The sequence below is a fragment of the Ascidiella aspersa genome, chromosome 7 (assembly GCF_963924565.1).
Source record: "Ascidiella aspersa chromosome 7, kaAscAspe10.2, whole genome shotgun sequence".
In the NCBI taxonomy this organism is placed as follows: domain Eukaryota; kingdom Metazoa; phylum Chordata; class Ascidiacea; order Phlebobranchia; family Ascidiidae; genus Ascidiella; species Ascidiella aspersa.
In genome coordinates this window covers 14741281-14754456 of record NC_139453.1, presented here as the reverse complement: position 1 = coordinate 14754456, position 13176 = coordinate 14741281, and positions in this window count along the sequence as shown.

Sequence of the window (13176 nt, the reverse complement as noted above, 5' to 3'; positions counted from 1 at the left end):
TATTTTTGAAAAGGGTTTTTGGGTGGGGTTTTTTGGGTCTCTCCACCAGAGCTACCTGTTTTATTTTTTTCTCGAGAGTCTATTACTTTTATTAGGTTGTTAATTTGGGATGTCTGCGTCAGTGGAGGAAAGTTTTGAGCATTGATTATCGAGGATGTATTAGCGGGTGGTGCTCGGTCACCATTGGGACATCTATTTGCCCAGTGACCCTGTTCTCCACATTTTCGGCATTCAGTGGGTCCTTGATTTTGTCCGGGTTTAATGATTCGGATGCGGTTTCCGAATATCATTACTTTGTCTTGGATATTTTCCATATTTATTTTTTCCATGAATAAATGGTAGAATCCGTTACGTATATGGGGGAAATTTCGGTGGGTGCAAGGGGTTATTCTCTAAGTGTACCCCAGTTAAAGATTTTGGCAATGTCCTGTAGGTGTTCGAGTTCCCACTCACATGGTACGGGTACGAGTGTTAATTTTGTGAGTGGTTTTGGAGGTTCCATGCTGGTGAGATTGATTAATGGATTTTGGAAGTAGAATCTTTTTCCAGATATTAGTTCTTGGTGAATATGTTAAAGGTTAATTGAAATACTTGATGGAGTCGGCTTATAGTTCGACATCCTAGTATTTCCGTTTGAATAGATTTAAACGGCTCATGTGAGGATATGAGGTTTAGGCAGTCTTCTAGGGCAGTGTTCTTCAACGGGGGCGATTTTGGCCATTGCGGGGGCGATTTGTACAATTTTTGAAATTGGGGGCGATTTTACTGTTTAGGGGGCGATTGGTAAGGCCGAGCGCAATTATCGATCAAGATCGTTGTTACATCGTATTTGCCAGTAATTACCGAATTCTATGAGACATTGATTGTCGTGGTGGAAGTTGTATTGCTGCCGTTTTGTTTAAACTGAAGTATTTGTTACACCAAAGATTATTCTTGGTGAGTTGCGTTGTGTATAATGTGGTTTTGCAACCTTGGTAATATGTCAATATGTCAATAATATGTCAACATGTAAAGTAACATTTGCTAAATTTACTACCGCAAGTAGTCAGTTCGCCTAGAAATATGGCTTCGTGTATAAGATAACGTCTTTTATGTAGTATTGACACTGCTCTTGTTTTGCAGTGCCTTTTCTTGTGAACTTTGTCAGAGTGACATCTCACTCTTTCTTGTCTTCATTTGTTTAACTTTAAGTCTTGGTAAGTTTATGTTTATATGTGTGACGTCATAATGAGGCCTTGTTTGCTAAATTGCTTGTTTTATTTAGGCGTTTGATAAGTAAGTGACGCTGATTACTTCTCCCGGTTCCCCCAAATAGTTGGTGAGCATAATATTTGAATTCGTACCACATGTGAAATGTTTTGACACGTTGCCTTTGTGTAGAAACCGTCTCCTTGAATTGTGCCAGCTTTGATTCTTCGTTCATTTCATCAATAAGTTTCAAATACAAACTGCGTGTGTTGTTTAAGACGCCGAAATAGGAGACGCGTTTCTCTACACACATTTAGCCTTCATATAGCGTTCTGCGCATAAACCGGGGCGCATAACGAACGTTATAATCGTTTTGGATCCTTAAACTACTTTTTGGTTTGTTCGACTTGTGCACGAGTAAAAAAAAGGTCAAACCATGGTCAAACATGAAACTCGGGTTTGAGTCGTTTGTTGCAATGCAAATGCGTGTGTGCCTGCGCGATTTTGAGTGTGCTCTGATCAAGCACGTGGTAATTTCGTTCGACAATCGGTAGCTTGCAAGTCGGACGTTTATTTGTCGTAGGGTACTGCACTTCAAAAAACTGATTTGTGCAGAGCAGATTGGAGCCATGACCTGAAACGAAGAATATGTCAAGTTTGCTGCTTATAGCGTTAGCGGAAGGCTTATTATATATAATAGTAGTACAAGAAAGTAACGGCGATTTCTTAAATTGTTACTTTTTTGTTTTCTAGTTTATTTTAAATTTAGTAATTTTATTGCGGAAGGTTATGGCTTCTAATTCTAAAAAAGCAAAAATTAAGTGCCGTTCTTATCTTGTGGAGTACATCAACTTTGGTTTTGTACCATGTCCATCAAATATGCAACTTCCCATGTGTCTTTTGTGTAAGAAAACTCTCAGTAATGAGGCTATGAAGCCGTCAAGGTTGAAGGACCACTTAAACAGGATTCATCCTGACAAAGCAAGCAAGCCAATGGGGTTTTTTCAAGCTTTAAAAGAGAGTCAAGCTCAAAGTAGCAAATGCAATATTTTTGCTAAAAAAGGTGACCAAAACGTCAAAGGACTGATAGCTTCTTACAAAGTTTGGTAGCACCTGCTGTTAAAGAAATTATTTCAACTGTGATGGAGAAAGATCCTGCACCTGTACTCCAAGCAGTTCCACTGAGTGATACTACCGTAAAGCGAAGAATTGATGAAATGGGTGCAAACATTGAAGAACAACTTTATGAAGTGCTACAAAAAACTTCTTTCAGCTTACAACTGGATGAAACCACAACATCAGACAATAATTCATTACTAATGGCTTATGTCCGTTATATATTTGAAGGCAAAATTATGGAGGAGCTTTTATTTTGCAAGTGTTTGGAAACAGACACTAAAGGCCAAACAATATTTCAAACTTTGTTAGCTTACTTGCAAGACAAATCTATCCCTCTTACAAATATAGTAGCATGCGCTACTGATGGTGCCCCAGCGATGGTAGGCAGGTATCGGGGGTTTTCATCTTTACTTCGGCAAAAACTTCCCCATTTGTTTACTGTGCATTGTGTGATACACCGTCAGCATTTGGTTGCCAAACGCCTTAGTCCACGTCTGCAAGAATCTTTGGGTGTTGCTGTTAACGCAATTAACAGAATAAAAGCTAATGCCAAAAATAACCGATTGTTTCGACAGCTGTGCAAAGAGAACGATGAAGAATTCGAGCGTCTTCTGCTTCATACGGAAGTTCGTTGGTTGTCGAAAGGCGAATCTCTTTCAAGGTACTGCGAACTTTACAAAAGTGTAGTGGAGTTTATTGGTGAAGAATCTGATCTTGCTAAAGATGTAATTACCTGCCACCAAGATGTCAGTTATTTAGCAGATTTTTATGAGAAAATTAACAGCGCAATCAACAAACTCCAAGGTAGAAATGCGACGTTGGTTCTGCCTTTAAAGCCACATTTTTGGTCCGTGTTAATTTTGTCTTTAATTTTGGTTTTACGTTTCTTGGTAATTATCTTGGTTAGTAGTTTATATTCTGTAGTCAGGAGGGAAATTGGTCTCCAGTTTTTCAGTAAGTTTTGGGGTCCTTTCTTCGGCAGTAGTTTTGTTATGGCTATTTTCATTGATTGAGACATGTTCTTATTCATGTAGATGTTCATGTATAGTTCTTGTATGTCGTGTTTTAGTTGTTCCCAGAAGGTTATATAAAATTCGGTTGTTAAGCCGTCTATTCCTGGTGTTGAGTTTCGATTGAGATCCTTTATGTTGACGTTAGTTCTGTGAGGGTTATATATTGTGATTCTTCGTTGTCGTCTGGCGTTTAGGTTATCTTCGCGTCCCCAGAGTTTATGATAAAAAGTGAAAATTTCTTGCTTTATTCCTTCGCTTGTTTTAATGATTTTTCCGATTTCGTCTTTAATATGTTTAATGGTGGATTTTTCTTGTTGTTTTTTTTCGAGTTGGAAGAATTGTCTGTCTGGTTTTTCATTTTCTGTTTCTAGTTTGATTCTTGCGCGCACCTTTGCGCCGTTTATTCTGTGTTGTTCGATCGTTTTCAGTTTTTCGATAGTATGGAGATATTCTTTGTTTATTTTTTTTGTGTTTGTGTTTAAGTTGGTGTTTAGTGTTTTTAGTTGTTCGTTTAGATCATCTTCTTCTTTATTTTCTCTTTTCTTTCTTTCGATTGCGTAGGTGAATGGGTGAACTCGTTTTTCTGTGTTTGTATGTTTTGTATTGTTTTTGTTTTATGTGTTTTGTATTCTAGGTCGTTTAAGATTTCGTTGTTTAATTTCCAAAAGGTTTTGCCGTGTTGTTTTGTTGTTGTTATTTGGATTGTGATGTATGGGGCTTGCGTGTGGTCGGATATTGTGTGCGGTATATGGTGTGCTTTGTCAATTATGAGTTTGTTTGTGGCTTTGTTGTAGATCCGGTCAATGCGTGTTGCTACCGTTGCGGTTACTCTTGTGTATACTTTTGAATTTGGGTGTTTTTGTCGGAATGAATCACATAAGTTGTAAGCTTTTTTAGTTTCTTGCCATTGTTTGTTGTCCTTTGTGTTTGTTGTTCTGGGATTGGTTGTATCGCTGTCGTTCTCAACAAAATTAAAGTCACCTAATATGATAATGTCTTTGTTTCGTTCTTGTTGCTGTAAGTGATGATGTAATTGATTTATAGAAGAAGTGATCGGAGGTTGATTAGATTCTCTCGTTGTGGTTGTCTTCATTGCTCGGTTTCGGTTGATGCTGTTCGATTACTTGAGTCGGTTTTTCGTTTTCCTTTTCTATTGCTGTGTCCAGTTCCTTGAGCGTTTGTAGGGAGTCGTCGGATTCGTGAATAAACAAATGACCGTCCGGGTCGTCGTTCATTTGTTGTTCTTCAATTGTTGAAATGTGTTCTCTTTTTCGCTGTTTTGTTCTGGAGGTGGAGGTGGTTGGCCGTCGCCTTTCTTTTGATTTTGTTGGAATTGTCGCAGCTTGTGTATTCTTTTTTCCGCTTCCTGCTGTGGGCTTATGTCAATCCGTTTATTCAAAGTAATTTGGTGTTCATGGTTTTGTATGATTTTTGATATATCTATTGTTCCACCTGGGTTAAAACGATTTTTTGGGGTTGAGTTCTTCTTGTGTAGGCGGGGGAATTCATTTTCCTGGCGTAGATTGAGGGGGTCTTCTTCTGATCTGTTTATTTGTTTCTCGATGGATGAGGCTTCCGGGCACTCTTTCATGAAGTGCCCGGGTTGGAAGCAGAAACGACATACTTTGTCTGCCGGGCAGTTGTTGGCCCAGTGGCCGCGCTCGCCGCAGTTTCTGCATATTGGGCCGAAAGATTCGCCTGGTTTAACGGTTTGGATGCGTTGATTCGCTACGGTAATTTCTGGTTTGATGTTGCTTGGGTTGGCTGCGTCCAGGAAGATATTTACGTAACCATTGTAGATCTCTGGCCGGCTTTTATGGGTACAGAAGAAGGTTTGCAATGTCTTTTAGATGGTCCTCTGTCCACTCGAGCGGAACCGGGAAGAGGGAAACTTTGAGAAGGGGTTTGTCTGGTTCTGAAGACAGCAATTTAATAATTTGATGGGATGGAAGTTTGACCATTTTACCGTTTTCCAGTTCGATGTGGAGTTTTCTCTTTATTATATTTTTCGCGGTGTTGGTTCGTTTTGAATGTTAATTGAAAGATTTTGAGTCTCCGATTGACCGTACGGGCTCCGATAATGTTGGGGTTGTAAGGTTTAAGGGCATTGTCCATGTCGAACAGTTTAAGAAAGTCTATTATGTTGAAGTATTCGATATCCTGTATTTGGACGTTAAGCGTCCGCTGTATCCTGCCTGTAGTCCGGTCCTGTTGCTTTTAAGGGGCTGTGGTGGTCCAAAGGGGCGCGGAAGCTATACGATTTGGAGCTGGCGAGGGGGGGTGACGTGTGCGTGACGTCGTCACTTGCGCGAAAAAGGACGGGGCGAAAAATTTGCAAAGTACAAAAGTCAGTGGTCTCCACTAGATGGAACTAGAGAGGCCAAAACAATGCCGGGAGCTTCGCTGGAAAACGAAGACCGGGAGGGCGAAAAATAAACTTTAAGTACAGCGGGGCGAGAAAAAGGCGATGCGCAAAAAAAATTACAAAGTACAAAGTCAGTGATCTCCACTAGATGGAGCTAAAGAGGCCAAAAAAATGCCGGGAGCTTCGCTACAAAAAGGAAAACGGGCAGGCGAAAAATACTCTAAGTACAGCGGGGGAGTCCGTGTGACGTCACCCGGCGCACTTAGGTACGAAAAAGCTAACACTAAGACACTAATACACACACGGGGTAGCCACTAGTAGGCTCCAAAGGGTTAGACGATAGCGTTTATTTAGACCAAGCTAAAACACTTGGTGGTGGTACACGAGTTAAAGGCGCAAAAGGTGGTTACAATGAGGTGGCACTATGCAGTCAAACTACACGTTAGGAGGCGCTCTTTCGCTTAGGGCGAAGAGTACGATTTATAGCGATTTACACAACAAGAGATAGGAGTAGACACGCCCCTGTAACTGTTTGTTACAGCGGCTGCTGACTAATACCTTCTAGCAAGGTCTGACACAGAAAAACGCACAAAAACCTCTAACAGGTTGATAATACAAGAGAAAAAAACGTCACAAGGTATATCCAAAAGGTTGAAAGGCTCGCAGTTGCGGGTGATTCTACGAAAATAAGATAAAGTCCGGGTGGAACAAGTTACCTTATTCAAATAGAATGAATAAACCGTGTCCGCCGTAATGCTTTCGTCCATAAAGTTGATGATAGATTGGGAAAGTCGAAGGTACTTCTTGACGAATACGTGCTGCAAGTTCCTGGATAGAGATTCATCGCTCAAATTTAAAACGCTCTCTTACTCTCACTTGGGGTCACTGCTCATCCATCCATGAAAGCTTTAATCTCTTCCATCTTTAGGTAATTTACCCTGTTTGCAATCTTCAGCTTTGCAATTATTACATCCTTTTCTTAAACAAAGTTCTGTCTGGCGTAGCTCATCAGAAGCACGAAAAAAAAGAGTTTAATATTAAACATTGCGTTAGTGTTTCAAAAGATGTGACGCCAAACAATACAACGGTAATATTACAAAAACATAGAATAGCGCAAAACAAGTTCGAGTCGCTCTGTTTCTAGCCTGTCATCATATATGGATAAAAATAGTTCGAACGGTGGATGATTTTTTTTCGTTATCTTTAACAGGGGTCGGCAAGCCCGCCAATGGAATTTATCCGGCCCGCCGCCTCTTTGAGTCTATTTCGAATACTTTTTGACTATTTTAAACTACGTAAGTGCGGAAAATTTTCAGGCTGTATTTTGAACTAGACCACCGCTTCTTTAACGTTGCGCCATGAAAGGCTGCCATGCCAAGTGCGTCGCGGAAAAATGGAAAACGTATTCAAACATATTGGACATATATTGTATAACATTTTTTTTATTATTATTAGCGCAGACATCCGATGTTGGTGTAAGTATGCAAGACGTGCTTGTATTTTTGCTGACTTGGCGGTACACAGCTCGGAGCAGATGTCGCTCTAATCGAATAACACCCAGGAAAAACGATCTTTGTTTAGAATTTCTATTACTTATGGCGTCTCTTATCCGTTCACTATTTTATTGAAAATCGGGGAATTACGCCCCTGCTTATACACCACCTTATCTAACCCATCAAGTACTTAGAAATGTAACGAAAACTCCATAGATACGCATGAATCAGTTAAAATTGGCGCACCCTTGTTCATGTTAAATTACATATTACATCATATATAATATACCAGGGCGTCCCTACAAAATGCACAAGTGGGTCATATTTAATTATTTCTTAATTTTATGCGAAACTCTTCTGCTGCGTCGTTTCAAGTGTTATTGTCTGACTTGGTCATTCAAGGTTTTCGGATGATTTCCAAATTGGGATTCCAACAAATAGCTCACAAATGCTGCGTTTTTATGGGAGGGATTACGGGAGTTCAGCAGAAAGATTTTTAACCAGGGTTTTAAAACTTTAATCTGCACACTTTTTACTTATTTCCATATTGTAGACCTACTACCTACACTGTGCTGAGAATGTGAAGCATTTAACGTTTTATGAGTCTGTTTTTTCAGTATATGTTGTTAGAAGGACAGCGGTTAAATTCAAAGGTATTCAAGGCTGAAAATGGATATCTATATCTGCGAAATTCCGCATCACGAAATGCAATACACTTAAAATGTACGCTTCACAAAAGTAAAGGCTGTCGACGATCAGCTCGGATAAAAGTACCGCAAAACGTGTTGCTGGAAAGTAAGCCACACAACCAAGGAGAGTGATTGATTTTAAGAACCTTTAAAAAGAAGAGCAGGACTTTACTTCTACTGGAAGTCACCACCTGCTTACTGACTTAATAATGCGAAGCACGATCTTTTAACTGGGTGCCGTCCCGCTAAGCACAAAGTTGTGCGAGTTTCTGTTGATGGCAGGGCGGTTGCTGTTACAATGTGCACGGAAGGTTTAACAAGGGCTGTAGAATTGTGTAGTCTTGTTCATTTTGATGGAATGTTGTTCACGGTTCCGAAGTTGTTCTATCAAATGTTTACTTTGCAGCGATGTGTTGCCTCAAGGTTTGAAAATCAGGAGCACATTCTGAAAAAAGTAAAGAACTTGGGCTTTAACCCTGTAACCGCCACATCACAGACTACCAAAGAGCTTCTCTAAAGGGGTGCCTTTTTCAGTTTTTAACAGGCTATTTGGAGAAACATTCAACAGGACCGTATATTTACAACCCAGAAGCCCGTTTCTGGCTACAATTTCGCATGACAAAATAGGTGAAGAAGGAGCCCTTTGGACCGCTGCATTCTTCCTGTCACTGCTAGAGAGTTGCATTAAAGTTCGAGGATTTAAAAAACTACGTCAAATGCTATTGGATCTAAAGGGTACACCAGCAGTGGAACTTTCACTCTATGACCAAACTACTGTAACTAACCAACGGCGCTGAATCATTTCACAGAAAACTTAAATCACTCATTTTAACACACAGTCCCCGCTCTGATCAGGAAATACTCAAGCGGCGGGACAAGTAAATTGTTTAGGCCTCGTTTTGTATTTAGACGGTACTCCGACTATCAGGTTAGTCCTATGTTGGTCTGATTCCGAACTGTGTTTATTCCGACGTTGATGTTGTTCTTTTCTCGTTCGTATGGCTGGAGTCTACACTGTTAAAAAAATCAGTAAAATCCCACTTCTAGGTATTTATTTACGCTACGTTTTTTAATGGGGTTATTTTGCAGAGAGAATCTAGTTTTAAAAATCGAAATCAATACGACTTTTTTAGAATAGTAAAAAATAAAATTAATATTAATAAAATTCACCAAATATTACGTGAACGCTAAATTTTAAAAGGGTTTTCCTGAATATCGTCATTTGGCAATCAAAGCCGATTGTTTTGAAAGAAAAAAGCTCAATTTTTTTACTTTAAATTCAACATATTAGTTTCCATAAAAATTCCTCATATTAATATTACATACACTTCATGCTCTGTTGATTTTGTTTGTGCCATGTATAGTAACATCCGGCAGATTTGTGAACTGTCATCAGTCCAGGGGTTATTGCCAAGGTTACTTGGTAGGCGTCTGTTGTCTGTAAAGCGTTTAAGTTTAAGTTTTAATCGAGTTATGAATAGGCATTAAATAAAAAGCCGGTTGGTTATCGTGGTCATTTAAATTATATTTGCAGTTTACCAAGCTCCATCACTTCACTTGGCACAGAAAATCGCTCAATTACATCTTACGGTGGTATTACGATATAGCGATAACTCTCTTCTGACCAGAATAGAAACGGCTGCACCAAATCTGTTTGTCCCTTAAGTAAGGTCTTATTAAAAACTACTGAACAACTTTCATGACATATACAATTATTTTAAGTTGTCTCCCAATAGGCAAAAAAGTTACGCTGAGTTCCAGAAAAGTTCGTAGTTTACGAAACCATGCCCAGCCAGACACGTTGGTTGTCTGTGGCCCAGTGTGTGCATCGGATTTTGGAACAATGACCTGCTCTCGTTTTGTTCTTCACTGCGGAGGCCAGTGATAAGAGCTCCCTGCAAGCCGAGAGGGTACTGCAGGTACTCCACATACGTCAAGCCAACATTAGAGTTCTGCGAATGTTATTCCAACGAATGGTTTTCAGCTTCATGTTGAGCGTGTTGTAAAAAGATGCTGTGCCAAAATTTTAGAAAACCACTACAAAACCTGTGGCTACTACCACTTGACAAAGTTCCCCTGGGATAGGTACTCATTTCCACACGAGAGGCAGAGCTTAATTACAAGATGTGCGCCAAATCCTTCAAAGATGTAAAATCATGGATGAAAGTGTTGATGTTAGATCGGGTGGAATTCTTGCAAAAGGGCAGCAGACAGTGGCGTCGTTCCGTGCTTATTGATGGCAATGTTAGCAAAGGAGGGTGGGAGAACAACAAATCCATTGTGGAGTTCTTAGCTGCCTCCCTGATTACGAAGAAGTAAGGAAAATTTATGCTGCAAATGACCTCCTTTATCATAGTTCTCTAGCTGTACGGACTTTGTAACATTTGTACCCAAGAAAGACGTACATGTTCCACATCAAGTCAAACTGCCACTAAGTGAAAATGCACGCTCTATGGCAGTTTTATTTATTTATTTATTCAAGTTCGTGTTAAGAGGTGCTAAATTGTTTTTCTGTTTTCGTTCCAATACATTATTACATCAATATTGCAACCACGTTCGGCGTAACAGAAGTGGTAACAAAACAAGGAACGTTATTAGGGCGTTCGGGTATTTACTTGGTCTTTCTTATTTAAAAATTCTGATCGATATCGTTTTAGCGAGTGTAGGTGAGTAGTTCGGGGTAAGAAGAAGGCGCAGTGCCTCTGAAGACGAGAACTGACGACGGCTTCCTATGTGTTATTTGACTCCAAAGGAGCAGGCTGCTTAAAATACCTGTCCTTAACTTCTTGAACTCTGGACAAAGTCACTTCAATCAGTAGATATTGCCCGTTGAGTATATTCGCAAATATCATTTCTACATGCATACTTTTGTTTGGTTAAATTTTAAAGTACTGTACGGTTTTATAGCATTTAATCGTATGGTAATTTGCAGATTGTGTTACGCGAATTTTAAAGCTCGGTAAACGGATGGGAAAACTTCAGCGCTGTTCTGACGGACCATTATTTGGGTTTGGTTAGGTTAAGCAATCTAAATAAATATGCATTCTACCTTTTTACATGGACAAACTAGTTATACAACCGTTTACCGAACTTAAAATTTAAGACATCGGGTACTGTTCAATCTTCCATCAACGTAACATTAAAAAAAGAACCTCGAAAAGCTAGGCCAACTAGTTCTCGGGCAAGAAGCCTCTTCACCGAATCAGAAAAATCATTTTCTACGTACACTCTCTAAAAAAACTTCATTCATTTTGATGAATCTTTCTAATTATTGCGCAGGTGTTTTTGATTCTTTGACGGCCGTCAGTGAAGTTACGATTTAAAACGCAGAAAACGCGACACAAACTTTTTTGTTTGCTTGCGATGAGAGAGTTTTTATTTGCGCGCCATCTAACGAAAGCAGAAGACGCTCCTATTAGCCATCGCAGTCGAGAAAAACAATCGAATTGTTTAATAACTAGGCTCGCTCTGCACGTTGTGTCCAAAATGACAAAGTTTTAGACAGTTTTTAAAGGTGTGCAATTTGAAGCAACTATGCTGGCGTCCGAAATTGCGTCATTGGACATTTTGGTGGACCATGAGAAGTAAGTTAATTTTTATTCTTTTTTGTTGTTTTGCATAGGCTGTACATTTAATATTTAAAAAAATATTGCTAAATAAATTAAAGTGAGAAATAAAAAGATTTTCAAAACATCTTCGAATTAAGCACCATGGCAAACTTTGTCATTTAAAATGCTGCCAACAAGGGTGTGCTGTGTGGTATAAGACATTTAAAAAATATTCATCCACTAAACACAGTCATCTCAAACGACCCAGTTAATATCACACCAAGCAATTTGTCGGATCCAATTCCATGTGAAAATTCAAATGATGAGAGGAGTTCACTCATTTACTGGAGGGCAGTCTTTTGCAATTCATTTTAAAAATGCGGGCAAAATCTGGTGGAAATGTACAGTTGTAATGTTTATACAATTGTTAATAATTGGGCAGCTGTTTAGTCAAATTACACAACAAAATGGACAAATCAATTATTTTGTGAAAAACTGCAAATGATTTCACCCAACAGAAGTTGCGTTAGGCCATAAAATCGATCAACGTTATAACAAAGACCTTGATAAATTCGTTCCAAGTTTCTGTCACCGAGACATTCCAATGCTTACCGTGCTTAAGAAACTTTTATCTGAAACAAGTAAAAAAAACACCAGATGGGGTTTTGCAGTCGTATTATGATGGAGTGTATAAAAATCATCCTTTATATAAGGATAACCCACAGGCTTTGCAAATCCACTTGGATCAAAGTTCATGAAATAGCAATGTTTTATTACACCAGCATACAAAACTTGCCTTTTCAGTAACTCCTGTTTGCAAAATATTCATTTGTTGGCAACAGCTCATTCTGTTGATATAAAAAAAAGTATGGTTTTGAAAAAATATTAATGTTACGGACAAAATAACAATATTTATATAAGTTTTCTATGTTTCTCTGTCAAGTGCAACCATGCGTTACGGTATGATTCCTTTGTGTATTTCAGCTTTGTTTTCGCACCCCTTTTTAGTGCAGTCTTTGTTCACTTTCTGTTGCAGTCTTCGTATGGCAGTTTTCTGTTGGAATCGGCTAAGTTTAGTTGTTTATATGCTCGTTAATGTCTAGTTATGTAAAGTGTTTTGGTAACATTTTGTTTGTTGTTATTCTTTAAATGTTTAGACGATTAAACCAACACCGTAATGCTAAACACCTAGGTACTGTGAACTTCAGAAATCTCAATGTGTCCTCTACTGTATAATCCCAACATGTTCTGTATGATGTAAACGCCTTTCAATGTCATGATTTGGAATGAACCCTCTTTGGATACGAACTGTATTTGTTTATCCGTTGCCGAATTCGTGCACCGTTCTTTCACCTTCATCGCCATAATATAACACTGAAAACCACCGTTTGTGCAGTTAGAGGACAATTGTGAATTTCTGACTCATCGTGCCCGATGACGTCACCTACGACAAAGGCAAAAGCCTAGGTTTGCTAACTTGTAAGCCTATGCGTGACCGTCCTAAAATTTTGGACGTCACAATTAAAGCCATTCATTGAAGAACTTCATGAGCTTGAAAGTGAACATGGATTCCTAATTGAAAATGATTGTCGTTTAAAAAGAACAATTTCAATGTTTGTTGCGGATACCTTAGCTGCACACTCTGTTCTGGGCTTTCAGTCCCCATCTGCAACATACTTGTGTAGAATTTGGTATGCTACCCGCGGAGAAATTCAAACTAATTTTAAAGAATCAGAATTTCATCTGACGCCCATTATCCAA